Source organism: Cyanistes caeruleus, chromosome 31 (genome assembly GCF_971803275.1).
Source record: "Cyanistes caeruleus chromosome 31, bCyaCae1.hap1.1, whole genome shotgun sequence".
NCBI classification, from domain to species: domain Eukaryota; kingdom Metazoa; phylum Chordata; class Aves; order Passeriformes; family Paridae; genus Cyanistes; species Cyanistes caeruleus.
Window position 1 is genome coordinate 1,292,665 of NC_141731.1, and position 22,744 is coordinate 1,315,408.

General features: G+C 46.0%; 1 protein-coding gene and 1 long non-coding RNA gene across 3 annotated transcripts in view; both read left to right on the forward strand.

Annotated features, from left to right (window-relative positions):
* The first annotated feature begins 940 nt into the window (after positions 1-940).
* LOC111942163 (uncharacterized) lies at positions 941-4,963 on the forward strand. The gene is made up of 5 exons (XR_015279981.1): positions 941-1,048; positions 1,769-1,901; positions 1,976-2,039; positions 2,767-2,838; positions 2,930-4,963. It is a non-coding gene; the product is annotated as an uncharacterized LOC111942163 (long non-coding RNA).
* Positions 4,964-19,523: 14,560 nt separating this feature from the next.
* Positions 19,524-22,744, forward strand: part of LOC111945910 (uncharacterized) — a 120,080-nt gene continuing 116,859 nt past the window's right edge. The window contains exon 1 of one of the 2 annotated variants that reach the window (XM_086866559.1): positions 19,524-19,706. The gene's annotated coding sequence lies outside the window, so the exon portion shown is untranslated. The remainder of the gene's footprint in view (positions 19,707-22,744) is intronic. The other variant, XM_086866561.1, reaches the window with a different exon arrangement.

A 22,744-nucleotide genomic window follows, 5' to 3' on the forward strand; every position in this document is an offset into this window, starting at 1 on the left:
AAAAATCCCAAAATCCAGGGATTCCTCCCAGGAAAAAGCAGCCAGGAGCTATCCAAATTGAGTGATAGGCGGGATGGGACGCACAGATGGAGGAGGAGGGGCCTTGAACCTCCAAAACCAAGCAGGATGGACTAGGGTGGTGGATTGGGAGCCAGTGGGGAAGGGGTGGAAGAGCAGGGCAGAAGAGGGGCCTGGGACCCGCAAAGTGTGGGACAGGGAAACGTGAATTGCATTGGTAGGGATCTGTGGATTGGGGGAATGGTGAGAATGGGGGCAGGGGGAGAGGGAAGGGCAAGGTTGGGTTGAAAGAAATGTGGTTCCCTTAGCACTCGATCCCTGGGGCGATTCCCTGCAGCTTGGCAGGGGGCAGATCCGCATTGGGCGGTCCCCAAGCCCCCTGCCCATCCCAGCGTGTCCATCTCGCTGGTGCCCTCCAGCTCCCAGCCCGGCCCCGGCCGCCTGCTCTGCTCCCTGATGGATTTCTCCCCTGCCCACATCCAGCTGAGCTTCTCCCAGGGCCAGCAGCAGCTCTCGGGCCACGTGCTGGCCACTGCCGTGCTCCCCAGCGGGGACTGGAGCCAGAGGCTCCTGGTGCTGCTGAAAACCGCCCCCGGCAATGCGGGCTCAGCTCCAGCTGCCAGGTGGAGCACGGCAGCCTGGAGCACCCCCTGAGCCGGCACTGGGGCACGGCCCGGCCCCCACAGCGCCGGGGGCAGGGGCTGGCAGGACACGGAGGGGATTTGGGGCTCCTGGGATGAACTGGTAGCCCCTCCTTGAGAAACCACTTCCCCCTGTCCTACCTCTCCTTATCCCCGTCTCCCAGCCCTTTCCCACCGGCTCCCGGCCCCCGCTCCGCTCACCCCAGAGCTCCTCGCCAGCAGCCGAGAGATGGAGGAGGAGGGGAAGGAGGAGGAGGAGAGGGAGGAAGAGGAGGGGGAGAGGAGGAGCAGGAACTGCAAGAGGAGCAGCAGAGGGCCCCAGGTGCGTCCATCGCTCTCTGGATCTGCAGCCCCTTCGCGCCGGGAGCATCGGGTCCCGCATCCCGCAGGTGACCGGGAAGGGGAGCGTCACCCCGAATATCTTGGGTGGTCCTGGCAGGGCTTTTTTGAAGGGGGGGGGGGATATTTGGAGCTCACCCGAAGTATCTTTGGGGTCCCTGTTTCTTTTTTTCGGGACGGGGCGGGCGGAGCGATGTTTGGATCTTGCAGGACTCCAAAGTGGACCCGAAATCCCCTTTGGGTGGGAAACACCCCGGGAGGTGTTTTTTTGGGGATGTCCCGGTGGTGGCTGCCGGCAGAGCCCCGGCAGTGGGTGGGGGATGGAGGTTCCTGGAGCCACGTGGCGATCGCCCGGTACCAGCAGTGGGGAGAGGAGCAGCCTTGAGACTGGGGAAATCGAAAAGGGTGGAGCCCCAGGAGTCCCGGAGCCTGAAATGGAGGCCTGGAGAAGGGAGAACCCGAGAGACGGGAATGAGGGGAGCCTGGAGAGGGGGAACCCCTGGGACACCAAAATGGGGACCCCAGAGAGGGGAGACCCCTAGGACCCCCAGCACCCCATAGCAGACAGTCAAGGTAGGAGAGACCCCCAAACCCTCGGCATCCCTTAGTGGCACTGCAGAGAGGGGGACCCATGGGACCCTCAGCAGCCCAGAGATGGGGGATTCCCAGAATCCCAAAGTGGTGAGACCAAGTAGGAGGGACGCCTGTGATTCCCTGGAAGCCTGGAGCAGGCAGAGACCCTGCAGAGGAGGGTCCTCCAATATATGCAGGAGCCACAGCATCCAGGACAAGGGGGACCCCCAGAACCCCATAGTGAAGACACCAGAGAGGAGGAACCCCAGGGAAGGATTTTTTCGTCTTAGACCTGAAGTTTTGGAGGTTTTCATGGACACAAGATACCAGGTAACTTCTAGATATGGACTTGGGCAGGAGGAACCCCCAGTCCTAGGTGCTCATCCCTTGTTTTCACTCACAAGGTTTGGCCGAATGGAGGAGGCAGTGAGGAAGCTGCTCTGGGACCCCCAGGCAGATGAGGAGGAAGTTACTGCCCCTTTCCAGATCTCTTCTGCCCCATCTCCCAGCCCAAAATTTCCCTGAGCTGCAGGACAGCCCTGCTGCCAACACTGTCCTGCCAGGGACAGATTGAGCCGGTCTCCTTCCCTTTCCCTCTGGCGTGGAGGCAAATCCTATCTTCCCTTCCCTTCCCTTCCCTTCCCTTCCCTTCCCTTCCCTTCCCTTCCCTTCCCTTCCCTTCCCTTCCCTTCCCTTCCCTTCCCTTCCCTTCCCTTCCCTTCCCTTCCCTTCCCTTCCCTTCCCTTCCCTTCCCTTCCCTTCCCTTCCCTTCCCTTCCCTTCCCTTCCCTTCCCTTCCCTTCCCTTCCCTTCCCTCCCCTCCCCTCCCCTCCCCTCCCCTCCCCTCCCCTCCCCTCCCCTCCCCTCCCCTCCCCTCCCCTCCCCTCCCCTCCCCTCCCCTCCCCTCCCCTCCCCTCCCCTCCCCTCCCCTCCCCTCCCCTCCCCTCCCCTCCCCTCCCCTCCCCTCCCCTCCCCTCCCCTCCCCTCCCCTCCCCTCCCCTCCCCTCCCGCCTCTTTTTGTTTCTTGTTCTTCTTGTTCCTTTATCTTCTTGTTCCTTCATCTTCTTTCTCTCTTTTTACTTCTTGTCCCTTCCTCTCCTTCTTAAATCTCTGCTGTCCTTCCTCTCCATGTTCTTTCCTTCTTCCTTCCTGACTCCTTCCTTTTCTTGTCCCTTCCCTTGTCCTTCCTCCTCCAGGTGGAAGATAAGGGAAGACAAATCCCCGCAGCAGAACCTCGTGGAAGAGGCCGTTTTGAGCAGCTCCAAGGGGTAGGAATCCAATGGGGAGGAAATGCCAAAGGGATCCAAACCCATCCCAGGGTGCTCTGATGAGAAAAGACCTCCCCTGTGCTTCACCCAGAGATCCAGCCTGGTGGTCCATGAGCAGCTTCACGGCGGGGAGAAGCCCTACAGGTGCTTGGAATGTGGGAAGAGCTTCAGCCACACCTCCCACCTCTTCATCCACCACCAAGTACACACAGGGAACAGTCCTGCAAGTGTGGGGAATGTGGGAAGAGCTTCAGCCTGAGCTCTGTCCTAGTCCAGCACCAGAAGATCCACTCAGGGGAATGGCCCTACAAGTGCTTCAGGTGTGGGAAGAGCTTCTGCCATAGATCCAGCCTGATGGACCACCAGAAGACCCACAGTGAGGAACAGCCCTACAAGTGTCCTGAGTGTGGGAAGGGGTTTCGGACCAGGTCAAATCTCATGCATCAGAAAATACACACGGAGGAGAGGCCCTTCCTCTGCCCTGCCCTACGGGAAGGGTTTCAAACATAACTCCACCCTCATCGTCCACTGGCACGTCCATACCGGGGAGAGGCCCTATTCCCGAGTATGGGAAGCACTTCCATCAGAGCTCTGCCTTAACTTCACACAAATGGACTTACCTGTAAGGGAAGTCTTGTGAATGTCCTGAGTGAAGGCAGAGCTTTGTGCACTGCTCCAACTCCATCTCCCATGTGAGGATCTGCATTGGATGATCCCCAGTGACCCCAATTGGGCAGACACCTGATGAGCCCCGTTCCAGGTGATTCCCCTTGAAAAGACACCTGGCTGGTGATCTCTACATCCTCCTGGTTCCTCAGTAGGTACCTGGATGAAGGCAGAGGCAGAAACCTCCATTGAGAGTCAGTATGACATCAGGAATTCACTGGGAGGAGTGGATTTGTTGACTTACAACCCTAAGAGTCTCAGCTCTTCCATCCAATGCATTCTTCCTTTGGCATCAAGCAATGTTGGATGGTCTTGGAGGTTTTTTCCTATTGCTGTGTAAAAAATGCTCATGGTGGGAGACTTCTCCAGGGTCAAACTGTTCAGGTATAAGCAATTTATTATATGGGTAAAGAGAGGGGAGACCTGTGTCCGCCACCAGCCTCCGTGTTCACGTGGTCCGGGGGAGGAGGGTGAGAGCGGGCAGAGCAGGGGAGAAGAGGTTGGAAAAGGGGAAAGAGGGTGTAAGAGCAGCAGAGGGAGAGCGGGGGAAACCAGGGAGGCTTATGAGAGAGGGGGAAGACAAGAGAGGGGTAAGAGGGGAAAAACCAAGAGGGTAAGGGTAAGAGTAAGAGAGGGAAAGAGTGGAAGAGGTAAGAGAGGGGGAGAGGGGAGCTGAGAGAGGGGTAAAGGAGTAAGAGAGAAGAGCCAAGAGGCATGAGAGAGGTTAAGAGAGAAAGGTTAAGAGGTAAGAGAAAGAGGTTAAGAGGTAGGAGAGAAAAGCTAAGAGAGAGGTTAAGAGAGAGAGGTTTAAGAGCGAAAAGCTAAGAGAGCGAAGTTCTTGTTACAATCCAATATATCTTTTACCCACTAAAGAATTTATATACAGCCTATGAGCTTCCCTATATTAACATACAGTGTTGCATTTTAGACTCTACAAAGCTTTACAAGTTCTTTCCTTACTTCTTGACCTTTGGACTTTCTATCAGCAGAAGGACATTGTTTTTTCAACAGGGATTCTCCTTTAGCTGGCTAGGCTATAGTTCTTTGGTTATACAGTAACCAGTACTCAGTGTCCTATAACTCAAAGCAGGCTTTCATTTCTACTTCAATTCTAGCCTTCATATTTTCAGAATCTTCTGCCAAACAATCACATTCATAAGGTTTCCCTGTTTCACCCTCCCCAACATTTTCCAACCTCAGTGATTCCAAGATTCTGATTTTCGATGGCCCACGGGTGTGTTCCACAGCTAAATAGTGATGGATTGGGACAAAGGCCAAGATTTGGGGTGGGAACCCCTCCAACAAAGGCTCTTCCATGCACTGAACCCAACCCCATGAATGTTCTCATGATGCTGAAAAGCAACTTCTTTGGTTTCTAAGCTTGATTTTTTTTTTTGATCCATTTTTATCCCTTACAAACATCTGAAGTTGTCATAAAAATAAAGACATTGAACAAAAACCTCTAAACCCAATGATTTTACTGTCATTTGAGGGAGAAGATTAAAGGCTTGGGAGGATTTGGGGGTATTTGTAAGAATTGGAGCTGAGTTTTCCCCAGAATTGGGGCCACACAGGCCAGGATCAGAGAATCACAGAATTAACCAGGTTGGAAAAGACCTTTGAGATCATCAAGTCCAACCTATGACCCAACACTGCCCTGTCACCCTGACCATGGCACTCAGTGCCACATCCAGTCTTAAACAGCTCCAGGGACGGTGACTCCACCACCTCCCTGGGCAACCCATTGCAATTCCCAATCGCCCTTTCTGGGAAGAACTTCTTCCTAATGTCCAACCTAAACCTCCCTTGTGCAGCTGCAGGCTGCATCCTCTTGTCCTGTGGCTGTTCCCTGGGAGCAGAGCCCAGTCCCACCTGGCTGCCCCCTCCTGTCAGGGACTTGTAGAGAGTGATGAGGTCTCCCCTGAGCATCCTATGGAATAAACACCCCCAGCTCCCTCAACTGCTCCTCACAGGATTTGTGCTCCAGACCCTTTACAAGCCTTGCTGCTTTTCTCTTGACAGGTTCAAGCATCTCAAGATCCTTTCTAGATTGGGACCCAGGACTGGGCAGCACTCCAGGTGCGGCCTCACCAGTGCTGAGTACACTGATACTCAGAAGAAGAGTTACTGCCCTGATCCTGCTGGCCACACTGTTCCTGATGCAGGCCCACAGAGTAGATGAGGAGTGACAATATTTAGTCAATGGAGAAGTGTCTACATGTGCAGAGGGGAGAGCAAGGAGTCAGTGGATCCGAGTCTTTCTCCAGAGAAGGAGACAATGGAGGGAGTGGGAAGGAAAGGGTTAAACACGGTGGATGGTGAGAAGGGGCTGGATTCCCTCAAGGGACCTGGCAGCCAGGAATGCCAAGGGCTGGAGAATGTCAGTGGGGGAAACCCCCTCAATTCTGCTTATAGCTCTTTATCCTCCTCTGTTCTGGGAAGCAGAATCTGTTCCACATCCCATCAGTCCCAATCCCCATCCCACCCCTCCTGGGGGTTTTGGGGCTTCTGTGGGATCATGTATTTTGAGGTGTGATTGAGGATTTTGAGGTGGGATCAAGCCATTTTGAGCCTTTGGCAACTCTCCAGCTGGGGGCATCAGGAGCACCCGGGGGGCTCCAGCCAGACCCTGCCCCCTCCAGCAAAGGGCTCACACAACCCCTCATCCTGCCCCTAAAATCCCTGGGGATCCTCATCCATCTCTGCATTCCCCTCTCTGAGATCTCCCGACCAATGGATTGGAAACCCCCACCCAGGGTGAGCACAACTGCAGGTGACCAGGGAGGGGGAGCTTGCCCCAAATATCTTGGGCGGTGCCTGTGAGGGTTTTTGGGGGGTTCCTGCTGGCTGCTCCTGGCACAGCCCTGGCTGTGGGCAGGGGTTGTGGTGTCTCCCCCCACCTGTGGTTTGGTCTCCCTGGGTCAGGCTCGGGATCCACATGACAATCACCTGGTGCCAGCAAGGGCTGAGTGGGACACTGGTTTTGGAGACCTCCAGGAGAGCTGGGTTTGTGGGAAGCGCAGGAGCCACAGAGTGGGGAGAGCAGAAAGGGGCGATCCCAGAGCTGGGGAACCCCTGAGAGCCTGACGGGAGAGGGAGGAAGGAGAGTGGGGGAACCAGGGACCCCTTGGACACAGAATTGGGAGGTCAGGAAAGGGGGGATCGCTGAGATTCCTAGGACCCCCAGTAGCCCAGAGAAGGCAGGAACCCTGGATAGGGAGGACCCCAAAAGATGCAAGACCCCTAGAAGCCCAGAGACTAGGAACGACCCAGAGTCCAAAGTAGAAAAAACAAAGAAGGAGAACTCCTAGGAGGTGGTTTTTAATCCTGAATCTTGGAGCTTTTGGCTTGAATGTGAATTTATTGGGCTGAATCTTAAATTTTTGGGGGGGGGTGAGAGGTGAATCTTATTATTTCTGAAGTTAATTGAGCTACATTTTGGTGTTTTGATTTTTACAGAAGGCTGAATCTTAATATTCTGGATGAGTAGAAAAGTTTTGGGTCTTCTGGGGCTGTGTCTTGGTACTTGAGGTTTTTTTTTGTTGGATCTTAATATCTTTGAGGTTTTCATGGACACATGATACCTGATGACTTCTGGAGATGGAGCTGGGCAGAAGGAACCTCCAACCCAACATGATCATCTTTGTTTTCTCTTCAAACCAGGATTTGTCAATCCCAAGTTTTGGCTGGGAGGAGGAGGAAGCTTCCAGGAAGAGGAAGAACCTTGTAGAAGAGGCCATTTGGAGCGACTCCATGGTGCAGGAATCCAGTGGGAAGAGGGGAAGCCCCCAAGATCCTGCAGGAGGAGGGGCTGCAAACCTGTTGAAATGAATAACGAAGGATGGGACTACCAACGCTATTATTTTGATTTACTGCTCAAATATATTAGGTAAGATCTGAGTCTGAAAGCATAAGATTTAGGAGTAACAAGTCAGCCATAGCTCAAAGGTAGTTTCTTTGTTACACAGTAATATATAACATTTTGGTCCAATGGACAGTTGACATGGAGTTTATTTTTACTTTCTCACCTATCACCTTTGCTAAATTCAGCCACACTGTGTGTACTTTTTACCCAATAGACTGTTACCTCACACTCATATATGCCTTATTATAATCTCTAGATTCCTAGCTTACTCTATAAAATCACACTATTACAGTTTTAAACCATCCACCATCTTACTCAATACAGTTTCTTATTTACTTAAGACATATTCTTAATTGCAATTATAGGAGCGTAAGTTTATGATTTCTCTACTTAATGCCTGTGTACCTTTATCTTTACATTAACCCAAGTGCTTTCCAAGGCTATAAGTCAAACCCTTCAGTATCCGTGGAAGTTTCTATCTTTCCATTTCCCACTCAAACTCAGCCCAGGAAGCCGCGAGGAGGAAAGACCACCCCCTGTGCCAGGAAGGCAGCCAGAGATCCAGCCGGAGCTCAGAGCTGGTGAAGAGGCCTCATGGCTGGGAGAAGCCGCACAAGTGCTTGGAATGTGGGAAGGGCTACAGCCAGAGCTGCAACCTGATCTGGCATCAGGTGATTCACAATGTGACATGGACATTCTGTACATGATATTTGCAGTGCCTTCGCCATGCAAGATGGTGCAACAAACACCTGCACATACCATGAAGGAACCCATTTCACATGGTGATTTGTGGAGACACAAGCATGACCCCTGCACTGTGTCAGTAAATCTGTCAGTAAATTTCCATTGCCCTGCTACCATTACCAGAGGTCTGGGATGAGCTTTAATCATGCAACAACCTCTACTTGCCATTTTTCTTAGATGTACAGAAAGGCGTGTTCCAAGGACTAGAAGATGGGCGAATATGGCCCATGGACTATAGTTCCTGTGCGAGCTGTTGTAGATTTTGCAGCCATTCCTTTCCTAGGAGCCATTGGTCAACCCACACAAGGGTCCTCTGCCCTCCATGTGAGTTTACATATTTGATTTTGGAACAGCTGATCAATGACCCCTATGAAAAAGATCTTTTGGTGAAGCTGAATCTATTTGTACGGTGGTTCCAAATTGTCCTAAAACATCCCTTCCCCACAGTGTACATGGTGTGGTGCAATCTGGGCAGTTTGCTCATCAGGGCCAAGAAAAAGCCAGAGGTGAGCACTCTGCCTAGGGCGCTGCATTCCTCCCACCCCAATTAAGGTCAAGGTGGTGTTAATTGTGGGCCAACCCCTGGGCCATTCACTGCTTTTGATGATGGAGACATCAGCTCTGGTATCAACAAGCCCTTTAAATTTTTTGCCATCTGTAGGAGTCTGGGCTGCGTTTGAACAAATTTGACCATAAAGAGAAACAGTTAAGATCAAGGGCAAGGTTATCAGACAGGGAAGGAACAGTCATGGTCAGCAAAAGAACACAAAGTAAGAGCTAAACAGGATGAGAAATAGAGAAATTTAACAAGCTGTGGTCCAATATATGTAAATGTAATTATCCAATAAAAATGCTTACACAAGGGCATGTGAACAGCACATGCAGCCAATTGTAGGAGATACTTGCATGAACAGATTTGTATACAGTATAAATGTAACTAAACTTAGAGAATAAACAAATGATCTGATCATCATATTGGTGCTGTGTTGTTTCTGTTTCCACATAAAGAAATTAAAACCCTGGCAAACTGGTGACTCTGAGACATGATAAAGCGTCACTGTTTGTAGCAGAAGCTGGAGAAGGCGGGGGGGGCTGTCGGCCGGTGTTACTGGAGGTAAGTCTGACTGCCTGAGAGAGTCAGGAGCGGATCTGCGCTAAGCTGAAAAAAAAGAAGGGCTTAGATTCGATAGCATGGGAATCACTGTATCAGCAATAGAAAAAGCTGCTATTAAAAGTATGTTGCAGCTTGCAGAAAAGGCAGACTAAGATCAAAGAAGGGGACTTGGCTGCATTGCTTCTCTGGTGTAGAAAACAGGCTTTAATTGTAAATGCTGATCAGCTTTATGACACAGCTACTTGGATTAACGTTGGTACAGAACTTTGGGAATCTATTCAAACAGGGAATAAAGAAGCTGGAAAGTTGGTCTCTACCTATGGTGCTGTATGACTTATGGTGGAAGCAATGAAAAGACAGGCTTGTGCTGCTGCTGCTGCTGCTGCTGCTGCTCAAGCTTTCACAACAGCTCAAAAGGATAGAGAGAGTGGCAAGGAAGAAGAAAATTATTTATTGGAAACTGATGATACTGAAACCCCAAAAACTGTGTGTCTGGTTTCCAAGAGAGAATTTTGGGGAGGATAGGATATTGACCCAGATCCCTGGGTGCCTCCACCCTTTCCCTTGGCACCACAATTGCCTGGCTTGTCTGGTATGCCTGCATGTCCTTCACCTTCTCAGTCAGCCCCACCTGCCCCATCAGTAGAACAAATTGCCCCATCTCAAATACCACTCCTATGGACATTGATGAAAAACAATGTGAGACACTTTACCCTAAACCTCTGTCTGAGCAACTAGTCTGTTATGAGAACAAGAAAAGGCAATGTCTGAACTCTGGATCAAATGCAAAGACTAGATAGGGGATCCTCAAAACGGGCCATTCGGGATGCATATCAGAATGATACTGAATGATAAAGGACGGGTTAAAAGCGGTTGAGGAAAATGTTTGTGGGTCAGAAACAAAAGGTGCCGCTAGAGGGCAGAGAGAGCCTGAAAGAAATTCTTAAAAGTCGAGTTAGCGAGCAGATGCTGCAAAGACGACCTAGAGAATGGATAAAACAACTGTTAGAGGCAGAAGAAACGCACCCAGACCAAGACGATAATTATCTACGTAGTAAATTTGGACAAGGATTGACTCAAGAAGAGTGTCAGGTTTATGGAAAATATAAGTCAGATCATGAAAAAAGAGACAGTAATGATTCTACTATTTCAGCTCCAGAGCTTTACTGATTGGTTACAAAGTAAGGAGGACAAAGGAAAGACAGAGGGTTCTCATGTCCCTTTGTCATCAGCCAATTCATTGATGGGTCCATCTCCATCTGGATCAGTTCCTCCTCCAGGCCCTCCTCCACAAGATCCTAATTATAAAGAAGGTCAAAGAGGGAAAGGGGTTATCAAACATGCAATTATCAAAGGACAAATGTTACCATCTAGTATCACTACCATGCCAATCTACTTGCAATCAACATTTTTGGCATCCATTTGATTGGAAAATTGACAGTCAATTGCAACAAACAGGGATGGATTTTGGATATGATAATAAGCAGGTTATGACTGTAATATAATCCTTTTCTCAAAATCAGGATTTTCCGCCTACTGATATTAGAATACTTTTAGAAATTATTCTTCCTCCTACTGCATTTATGCTGTTTAAAGACAAATGGCAAGATGTGAGATTGCTATGGTTGAAAACCTTAACCGGCTAGATGGAAATGACCCTTTACAGTTTGCTGACCTTGAACAACTTATGGCTACTGGACAATATCAAAGTGGGGTTACACAAGCTGCCTTACATCCACACATAACTCAGCAATCCCAGGCATTGGCATTAGCTGCACTGCAAGAATTGCCTCAAATTGGAACACCTAGTTTGCCATATCATAGAGTATGGCAGAAACCAGATGAACCTTATATGAAGTTTATTGATAGCCTCAAAGAAGCCTTAGACAGTGCATCCAATCTTTCACCTGATGCCACAACAGCAGTGGGAAAGGGTTTAGCATATCAATGCAAATCAGTGATGTCAACTGTAGGAGACGGGTTCGGGAATCAAGAGACGACCCAGTGTGAGTTAGTTGCTTGTTCCAAATTTATTACAATCTTAGCTACATTTTTATAGTATTTTGAAAACGTAACATACGATCTGTATTCTACTATGACTGGATAATTGCTATTTTTCACGTTAATTTCTACATTTCTATTGGTCCAGCTCATAACACCCGAGCTCTATAAGATACTTTTTAGTAAAACTTATTAAGATACATTTAGCAGATTTCTCATCCTAAATTCTTATTCTTCATTGTCTTACTAACAATTAGTATTCTTCATTTCTTTGATACAGTATTCTGCCAAGGACTTATGCTAGCTCAAAGTCAGGGTTGTGCAGACCTTCCGAAGAGCTGTGGCCTCGAGAAGCGAGCCATTCTTCATCAGTCAACAAATGATTCTCAGTCTCCCTTGAGGGGCTGCACTCAGATGGCAGAAGCATGTTCTAGACTACCACAACTCATAGAAGAGCAAGGAAAATCCAATATTCATACAAAAGCTCTTGCAGCAGCTCTGCATTCCACAGTGATCCAAGGAAAAGGGGATTCAGAACCTAAGAGTATTAGGGAAAAGGAAGGCTGTTTCCTGTGTGGGAAACTTGATCATTTTAAGAAACAGTGTCCACAAGCAAAGAAGAGTGCACCAGCTACCCCATTTGCTGGTATCTGCAATCACTGTAATAAGTTTGGGCACAGGGCTAATGATTGTCGATCCAAATATAAGGATGGAACTCCTTTTATTAGGAAACTTCCCACAGAGTGCTTTGATGGGAGACGCTAAGACACTGCAATTCCCCCATGTGGTTGCTGCCTCAATGAGCTTTCAGCAGCCACCTGAGGAAGCGCAGGCCTCAATTTGGCCGTGAGAGTCGACATTACAATAAAAGATGATTCAGTATATGTACTTCCGTTCACAGTCACAGGACCTCTAGGGCATGGGTTAAGTGCATTATTGACAGGATGATCATCAGCTTCAAAACAAGGATTGATAATTATCCCTGGATTAATTGACTCTGACTACACCAGACAAATTGTAATAATGTTAAGAGTATTGACTCCTCCAGTCACATTACAAAAGGGTGACAGCATTGCTCAATTGATTCCATTTCAAGCACAGGTTTTCCAGGCTCAAAACAAAGTACAAGGAGACCAAAGATTCAGATCCACTGGTGCTGTGACTGTTGTCTTTACACAAACAATTAATGACAACAAACCAATAAGGTCAATGACATTGGAAGGTTCAGATGGACTCACAATTCAGTATAATCAAGTTATGCTCGACACTGGCACAGACGTTACTGTTATATCTCAAGCTGCATGGCCACCTTCTTGGCCTTAGGTCCAGCAGCCAACATGATTGTGGGTATTGGTGGAGCATCGCCTACACAACTGTCATGGAGTTACTTTACCTTTAAGGAAGTTGAAGTTGCTGGAGACTGACTAGAGTCTTTTCTCCTGACCAATTATCGGTCATTGCTGAGAATTGACAGCAGTTTTGGCCATTGAAAGGTGAGATCAACTTGTGAACCCTACCTTAAGATGTAAAGTCAGGGTACTTGGGTGCTCTTTGTTTCCTGGCTGTGGAGGGTGGCGGAGCTCCAGGCCTCCCGTCCCTGCCCAGGCCATGCGGCCGGGCGGGGATGGGGCCGGGCCTGCCCCGTCTCCCGGCCGGGAGATGGGGGGGCCTGGGGAAGGTTTTCCTCGAGCCCGGGCCGGGCCGATCTCTGGCTCGGCTGCAGGTTTTGCTGTAGCTGAATTCACTGGAAACTGCCGAGTGAAGAAGGAGAGAGGCTCTGGACCTGCAGCGAGTTGGAGCAGTGACCACACTCTCCAGAGCAGCCATGAGGAACTTTCCATTGCAGACGGCTCCAGCTCCTGTTCGGCAGAGATCTCCGAACCACCTACAAAAGCCTGGGCAAGATTTTAACTCTTTCATTACCCAGATGAGACTTGCGGATTAATCTTTTTATCCAGAGAGAGAAAAAGAGAGTGATCAACATGAAAAGAGACTTTATAAGCTACCAGTGACAGGAAAGAAAAGAAGCTTCAGAAAAGGTACAGAATAAGAAGATGCTTTAATTAAGCTGAAATATCTTTCTGTTAAAACTATGGAGATGGACAATGAAGTTCTGAAAAGAACTCCTTTAATTCATGATACAGTATCTAGGGAGGAATAAAGTGTTCAAAGTGTAAATTTGAGTAAAAAGTAGAGTAATTATGGTACAGTGAAGTGCTGGGAGATTTGAAGCCTTGAGAGGCAATGAGAAAACTGTTTTCTGGTGAAGCTCACAGAAACAGATGAAGAAGACTTTTTACCTTTGAATAACTCATCCTTAAAATGCCATCCCTAGACTCATGGCCCATACACACCTCAGAGTGATGTGAGATGGGAGGAGTGAACTCTGATAACAGGAGTTCTGGGAAACTAACATCAGAGCAATGGAAAACTATAACAAAAATAGTTTTCTTGTGAGAAACTCCATAAATAAACAGGAAGAAACTTCTGTTCCTCTACAAAGACTGGTGAAAAGACTGTAGGAGGAATTGGGACTGTTTTAACCATTAAAGTTCCAAAGTTTTTGTCTCTGTTGTCATGTGAACAAGGGAATAGTGGGTAGATAGGGGATGAAGAGGTTTTTCTGGAAGTTTATTCTGCTGTTCTTATTATTGTAGTTTGTCAATAAACTTTCTTTTTTTTTTCCTTTTAAGTTTTATGCCTGCTTTGCTCTTGTTCTAATCCATATCTCACAGCAAGAAATAAGTAATTTTCTTAGTTATTGGTTTAAAACCACGAGAGCGAGAGGCCAGTGTAAGCACAAAAAAGCTCCAAGTGCTATGTAAATGGGCAAAAGAGAAGGGATTTATGCAAGATCCCACAGAACTCTTAAACCGAACAGAGTGACAAAAAAATTGGAGGTGCCCTATGGGATGCCACTATTGATGGCAGTAAATCTGCTAGAGACCTTGCTACCACTTGGAGAGAAAGTATTTGTGCCCTAGATCAATACCAAACTGAAAAACGTATGGCACTAGCTGCACAAAAAATGTTAGGAGGGGAAGATATAGAAGTGTCAGCAAAATCAAGTTCTCATTTATTCACTGACCCTAGCCCTGCAAAAGGTATTAAAGTGCCTGTTAAAACAAGTGCACAAGAAATTGCCAGTCAAGAGACAGGACTGACCTCAGTAACTCCAAGTGCACCCCCCTTTTCTCCTGTGAACAAACAACACAACACAGAAAAAGGAGGCAAATCGTGTTCTATTCCATCATGTCAGATGGAATAGAGATCTTAGTCAAATTTTGAGTTCTGACTGTGATGATAATTTGGATTTATGGAACAGATGGCAAGTGTTTTTTGCTTCTACCATTTTGCCAGGTGCTGCTGCTGCTGCTAGAGCTCATCGCAATTTAAAGAAACTTAGTTGTTGGGTTGTAAAACAAGCAAATGGTACTAGAGAGTACTTTCTGAATTAGCAATTGATATGTCACAAGTTCAGCATGCAGTGCTGCAAAATCGAGCAGGCATTGATTTTTTGTTGTTAGCACATGGTCATGGATGTGAAGACTTTGATGGTTGTATGTGTTGTATGGATTTACAGGATCATTCAAAATCCATCCACAAGGAAATTCAAGAACTCATGCAACATACACAGAAGATCAAAGAAGATGTGGGATTCTTTGGAATTGATGAACTGGCTGATTGGCTTGGACTGACAGGATGGGTTAAGAGTTTATGTAAAACAGGATTATTAATTATCTGTGTTATGATCATTGGATTGTTATGTGTTAGTTGTGCAATATCCGTAATCAAGCGTTTGCTTGTTAAGGTAACCAAAGTCATGGTTGCGCAAAAGAAAAATGGGGCAATTGTTGAAGAATGGCTCGCTTCTCGAGGCCATAGCTCCTTGGAAGGCCTGCACAACCCTGACTTTGAGCTAGCACGAGTCCTTGGCAGAATATTGTATCAAAGAAATGAAGAAGACTAATTGTTAATAAGACAATGAAGAATAAGAATTTAGGATAAGAAATCTGCTAAATGTATCTTAATAAGTTTTACTAAAAAGTATCTTATAGAGCTTGGGTGTTATGAGCTGGACCAATAGAAATGTAGAAATTAAAACATGAAAAATAGCAATTATCCAATCATAATAGAATACAGATTGCATGTTACCTTTTCAAAATACTATAAAAATGTAGCTAAGGGTGTAATAAATTTGGAACAAGCTGCTAATTCACATTCAGTTGTCTCTTGATTCCCGAACCCGTCTCCTACATATTATATGTTTAAATAGACAAAGAAAATGATCCGAAAATATAATTTGAATTGGCCAAAGTTCGGATCGTTTAAAAATTGGATTTTAAGGGTTAAGCTTTAAATCAGTATGTAAATTCAAAAGAACATTTTAACCAAGAAGAGAGCGACTGTGCTACGCTGTAGCTTCCCTGGTGGGGGAAAGATAAATTTATTACTAAAACACAAGAAAATAAGAGTTATCTGTTGTATCCTTTACAAACTAGAAAGTAGCAGAAAAAAAAAAAAAAAAGAAGAAAAAAAAAAAGAGGTAAAACTGTTCCTTCATCTAAAGATATTTTGCTGGAAATAGAAACAGCAGCACTACCTAAATCCCATTTATCTGAAAAGTGTGCAGTGCTGGCTGTGCCAAGTGAACTCTAACATATAACACAACTGACCATTTGTTACAACCTGGCATTAATTTGGTTTGGTTTATTATATTTACACATTCAAAAGAAAATTCTGCCTTGCTCAGTCTGTGAAGCACAAATGCATTTTATAAATATATAGTATCTAAATAGTATGTTACAGTTGTGTTATGTGCATTATAAGTGTTAAAAACATGTAGCACAGGTTTTCTTCACAGAAACTTGAATTTCCGTATTTTTAAATATGTTTGTTTATCAATATTTTGTATAGTAAATATAAATGGTTTTGACTAAATGTTTTATTTATTTAACAGCAAAAATTTTGCTAAAAGAGCCCCCTGTTAATTTAAGCTTTATTAATAAATTGCTAACTGAAGTTGTGTAAAAAGTAACTTCTATTGTAGTTGGCACATCTCTGGAGCTTTAGTAGTTTAAATTAAAAGAAAAAAAAAATAACTGCCTAAGAGAGAGAGAGAGATAAGACAGTGCTGTGAAATCTGTGCCATCCTTGAAACAAGCAGAGTTGCAGTGGCTCATAGGAACCTTATGAGGCCAAGGGTAGCAGTGAGACCAAACGTGTCAGTGACCAGACCCCAGGGTATAAACTTTGCTACCAAGAAGACTGGCACCTCGGCCCTTGGCTGCAGCCCCAGGGGCCTTGAGGAAGGTAGAGAGTGAAAACTCCTGAGGATTATTTTCACTGTGGTCATTAAGATACCCTTGGCAACTGGCCAAAACCATAAAGCAGGATGGGACAGAATCAAAAAAAATAAGAAAGAAACAAGTGATATTAAAACAAGCAGCACAAAAGCAAACAATGAGCAAACAAACTATACAAAAACAAAATCACAATAATTCTGATCCATGTGACAAATGCAAACAAATGTGACAAATGCAAAAACAAGAAAAAAATCTGTGTTTCTGGCACATCCATATGTTAATGCTGCCCATTATAATCACAGTAATTTTATAAAAGTATAAAAAAAAATCTCAGGGAAAGAATTAGACAAAATAAATAAATAGTGTGAACAGTTGAAACAGCAGTATAGCAACTGAGATTGGCCAACCTTAACTAAAATATTTTTGTATGTTTAATGCAAGAAGTAGTTACAGAATTAAAATTATTTAAATGTTAAATTTGTGGAAGACTTCAAATAGCTAAAAAAATAGCTGTGGGAAAGTGGGAGTCTTGCTCCAGACCAATTTTTAAAATGAAATCTTACTCAAACTTCCAAGAGAATAAAATGTCCTAGAAGATAAATTTTGAATCATCAAATAATTAAAACAGTTTGTATCAGATAATAATACTAACACCTGGCCACCAAAAACTCCTGCTGGATATTAGAGAATAACAAAAAGAAAGTAATTGTAGGATAACCATGTTGATTTGTGCTGGTATAAAAGTTCTGGAGCTAACCCTTACCAATCCATAAGTGACCTAAAATTCTATTTGGAACAACCAGGTACAACAAGTAACAAATGGAAAGCCCCTGATAGAATATATTAAATTTGTGAGCAAAGAGCATACAGTGAATTACCTCAAAAGTGAAAAAAACCCTGTATCTTAAGAGTTATATGACCCTCCTTCTTCGTTACACCGAGGTCCAGGAGCAATATGTTAAGAACACCACTTTATGAAACATTAAAAAACAATAAAAGAGACTTGAACCTTGACTTTCCAAAAGCAAGAAGAAACCAGAAATGAAGACAGATGGCCTGCAGAGAGATGACCCAGCCACTTGAGCTGCAGATGGATCTTAGAGATATAGAACCCAAATCTATCTATTGAATCAGTTCATAAAGCTGCAGACAGTAGTTAAAGTTGTTTCAAACCAAACCTCTACTGCCCTAAAGCTGCTGGCCAAGCAACATTCACAAATGTGAGCATTTATCAAAACAGAATTACCCTGGAGTATTTGTTAGCTGAAGAAGGGGGAGTTTGTAGAAAGTTGAACAAATCTGAGTGTTGTATAAAGATAAATGATTATAGAAAAGCCATCACAAAAATTGCTAAAGATATATATACCAGTTCAAAAATAGAATTTTATTTTGAAGACTGATTAGTGAGATAACCTTTTTAGAAGTACTTAGTGGAAAAAGTTAAAATTTATGGTATAGTGTTTTATATTAAGTGTTCTTATTTTGTATAATTTCAAGCCTTATTAGATTAATCCATTCAGTAATTCAAGGAATACTGAACGAAAATATACTATAATAGCTCAAAAAAAAAGGTAATTAAATTTGAGAGTGCAAAAAGCTTGATACAGCATGAAAAATGTTAAAAAATTAGAAATGAAAATAAATGCAAAAAATGAAATTATTGAGAAGATAAAAATATTAATATTCAAGTTTATTTATTTTTTTAAAAAGCACTAATAAATGTAATCAAAAAGAGAAATGGGGGATTGTAATAAATGGAATTGATTTGTGCTGACTAAATTGTAACTATTTGGAAAATTATTATTAGAAGCAACCAAAAGAATCAGTGTTATGAGGCAGATGTACCCCTTTACAGATGTTACATGTTAAAATTGAGGTACAGGATGTAGTTTAGAAGATAAGTGATGTGTCATGACCAAAACGGCCTTGAGATGGACAAAATTAGAACGACTTTAAGCATTGGGCCTAAAAATCAGTAAATATCAGACTAATTAGTAGAGTAACATAACACAACGCTTAGTACGCACACGCAAACCTGTAAGGTTATCCAAAGGACAATGAGGAAGAGGAGAAGCCTTCGCCAAAAAGACCCCCAAAAGAAGACTGAAGACCCCCTAACAACAAATGATGCATGTGCCTTGAAGAAAAGTGACGTAAAGTCAGAAAAATCGGAAATATGAGGAAACATACGGGAAACATTAATGAATATGTATAAGCATACAGTATATAAGTTTAGCTTGAAGTGATTTGTTTTGTACCTGAGGTGGGGTAACAAGCCTCCGTACCCCGGTCGGTTTTGCTTATGCTTTAATCATACTTAATTACTGGCAGATCATAAACTGTTAATTTTGTTAAATTATATTATTTTATTAAATTGTATTTTTATACAAATTACTATTCAATTTACTAATTTCTATTGATTTTTAATTAAACTGCCATTAACCCAAGGGACCTAGTTGTCAAAATTGTAATTTCATTGATAACAACCGGAGAGGCGGCGGCGGAGCTCGGAGGCGGCCCCGGCCATCGCAGGTGGGAGCCGCGCTCGGTTCTGCGGGGGTTCGGGGCTCGCTGCGGGCCCGGGAGGGGGCGGCAGGGGGCTTTGGCGGGTGGCTTGTGCCGTGGCCGGCCCGTGTTGGCCCTGGGCTGAGGGCGCTGCGGGAGCGGCTGCCCGCGGTCTCCTTGCCGCTGGGGCCTCGGCAGGAGGCGGTGGCGGAGCAGCGCTGGCTCGTCCCGCTTCGTGTCGGGAGGCCGGAGGTGGCTGCGCTGGGCCCGGGACGCTGCGCTGGGGCCGCCTCCGAGCTCCGCCGCCGCCTCACCGGGCTCCGGCCGCTGCTGCCGCCGCTGCCGGGCCCGCACAGACGCTCCGGCAATGGCGGCTCTCCTGCCCCACGGCCGCCCTGGCGGCGCCAGCGGGGCCGGGCTTGTCCTCGCTCTGCCCAATCAGCGCGCGCCACAGCCCCGAGTGACGGCAGCAGCAGCCAATCGCAGCCAGCGCCGGGCTCTGCACACGGCACGGCCTCGCCTCCTTTGGCCGCCATTTCTCGGACCCCTGGGCTGAGGAGCGGCCCCGGCGCTGGGCCCGGGCCGGGTAGGAGGCCAAGGAAGCGCCGCTGCGCTGAAGCGCCGGGAGCTCGGGGTGCCCGGGAGCTGCGGGCGCTGCGAGCTGGGGGTGAGTCCAGGATGGAGCAGGGCATGCCGGAAAGAGGACAAAACTCTGTGACTCTCCTTCCTGTCCCGGGCGGGGAGCAGAACACACAAGGAAAGGCTCGGATGAGGGTGGGGAGAGATATAAATTGTTGTGACTGAATAAAAAGGGACAATTTAAATTATTACTCATAAAAACCAATTTTATTAATTTAGCAAGCGGTAAAAGCAAGCAAAAGGCCAGCTAACTGGGGCGAGCTGGGGGACGCTGCTCTATTTCAGCGTCTCCACCCCCCCTGCGCGCTTTAGCTGGGGAGGTTTCCCTTTATACAGTCCCTGTGTCGGTGTCTTCCTGAATCGCGTCGGCGCCTGCGCCACCAGAAGAAGAGGGTCTTCTTCTGCCTCCCGGTGGTCGTGGGGTGAAGGCTTGTAGTCTTCCTCAGTCCATGATCGGGCGTTGGTCTTATGACAGTTAGGCAATTCTCCTTAATAAGGAGATGTTCTAATTTTTGTTTGTGCCACTGGATGCTGTGGTCTAACTTCTCTGCAGCTGCTGTAGTCTGGCTTCTCTGCAACTTCAGCTTTTTCTTTCTGCAACCGGAGGTTGTGGTTTGGCATTTCTACAGTGTTAGGTCCTAAAACAGCTTCAGCAATTACATTATACTTAGACTAATTATATTAAATGAAATTTGATGAACGTTAGCAATCTATTACAGGGACAGTTCAATCATTGGTCATGGGCACAGCACACCTGACTTGGGGAAATTAATTGAATTTATTATCCAACATGTCAGAGCAAGAAAATGAGAAGGAAAGTAATTCCTACGGAAATCCATCTTCCCCCCAGCTGTCCCTCCTTCCCGGGCTTAACTTTCTGCCCCTCTCCGTCCCCCTCCCCGCCCAGAGGCACAGGGATGGGGGTCACAGTCAGGTCATGTCACTGCCTCCCCCTGAGGGCCAGGAATCCTTGTCCTGCTGCAGCCTGGGGTCCCTCGCAGGGGCCAGAGTCCCTCAGGACCAGGCTGCTCCAGCGGGGATGGCCAGGGGGATCCCCGAGTCCGGCCAGGAGCCACTTGCATGGCTGTGCAGGGGCTTCTGCCGGGCTCGGGGCCTCTCTCAGGCACCCCCTGCTCCGGCCCGGCCTCACTGCCCCCCTCACCCCCCCATGCAGCGAGTGCCCGGGCAGGGAGATGGACGATTTTCCCGGGGCTGAATCTTGGAGTTTCTGAGCTTTATTGGGCTGAATGTTGGTGCTTTGTTTATTTTGTGGGGGCTGAATCTTTCTATGTTGGGGGGATATCGGATTTTTGGTGTTTTGGAAGTTTTTGATCTGTCTTTGTTAGCGTTCAAGAACACACATAATCACAGACTGATTATATGCAGGTGCTTTATTGAAGTGTGCAGGAACTGGGGGTATCAGCAACCCAAATCTAGCTCCGCTGTCTTTGTCCAAAGTGTGCATATTTCTACAATTTGAGCTGTAGCAGTAATCACTATAACAACCTTATCAATATTGCTTCATTAATAAATCTTAATTAACTTTACCAATATTGCTTCTTGAGAGTTAGCTCATCCTTGTACGAACGTGTACGAATCTTATCTCTGGGTGGGTATCTTGGAGACCCCAAGTACCAGTTCCCATTACCGTAAACATTCCAGCTTGCTAGACCATCCCTAATACCGAGCATTGTTGTGGCCTACCTCTACATGATTTTAAAAAACATTTTCAGAAACATTTAACCCCATTGTAACATTTTTCCCCACTTTGAAAATATTTCACTTTACTATAATAAGTGTAATGCTTTCACTATATACAGTCCTTTCTCTAAGTTTATACTTGATGTTCATCTTGGAATCCAAGTTGTTGTAAGCGTTGTTACACTCTGGAGGACTCGGAGATGACAAATGTGGATGTGGATCTCTGTCCCATGTCAGCGCCTTTATTATCTTCTGGTTCCAGGTTCCTCTTTTCTTTATCTCTCCTTTCAGAACTGCACAGATTAACCAGACTGCTAAGAACACAATTAGTAGGATTAGTAGGATTATCTCTCAAGAATAGATTTGATCCTAACCCTTCAAAAATTTTATCTACCCAGCTTGTGGTCAGATCTTCCCTCTCTTTTTGTGCTTCATGTTCTATTGGTTTTAATGGATTAATGTTGTGTTCTACATCTGCAGTTCCATTTGGGATGTGGATGCAGCAGTGATCAATTTGTCCTTTTAGGTACCTGCATACTCCGTGTTCTTTCAACAATAACATATCTAAAGCCAATGTTTTGCAGGGTCATTTTAGTTGTGGCTTGTAATTGTACATTTAGCTCTCTAAATCCCTCTTTGGTAACTCTTGCCAATCTTTCTACCTGGCCTGTAAGTTTGTACATCTTTCTATTATTATAATTTGCTATTGGACCAAACAAGGATTCCAGAGCCCACTCAAATTTTACACTACTGGAGGGTTGCTGCCATCTTTCTTCATCTTCAGCTGTGTTTTCCTGAACTTCTTGTCTTGTCCTTATTTGCAGAAGTTCATGTTCCCCCTTGAATGGGGACCTTTTCTAAATTTGGCATAAGGTGGGGAGGCCTAAAGTAATCTCTTTTACTTTTTCACCTACAGGCAGATGTGTTGTCCAGGTGCCATCGCTTGCTGCCCATCCAAATTGGCCTAGACTCTGAATTGTTCTTCTGCTACATATTACCTTTTGGATCACTTGTCCTATCTTGTCATTTATTTCCCCTTGTTTATGTTTGATTCCTCTGCAGGCACATCCAATTTGCAGAGCTACCACTAGTGGTGGCATTTGTTTTATTTCTTCATCATCAGAAGTACAGTCCTAAGCTTTGTTCCATACCCACCAATTCACTTTGTCTGCCTCCATTCTACTACTGGTTGCAGTGTTCCATACCCCTGGATCTGTTTCATTTTCAGAGCCTTCCCACTTAATGCACCAAGGGCTATCTGCCATAGATTGGAATTTCTGAAGCACACTCATTGCCCATGCACTGTCCCAAGCTTCAACCTGATCTTTTCCTTCCTGTCCTTCACACTTTCGCTTCGATACTGGA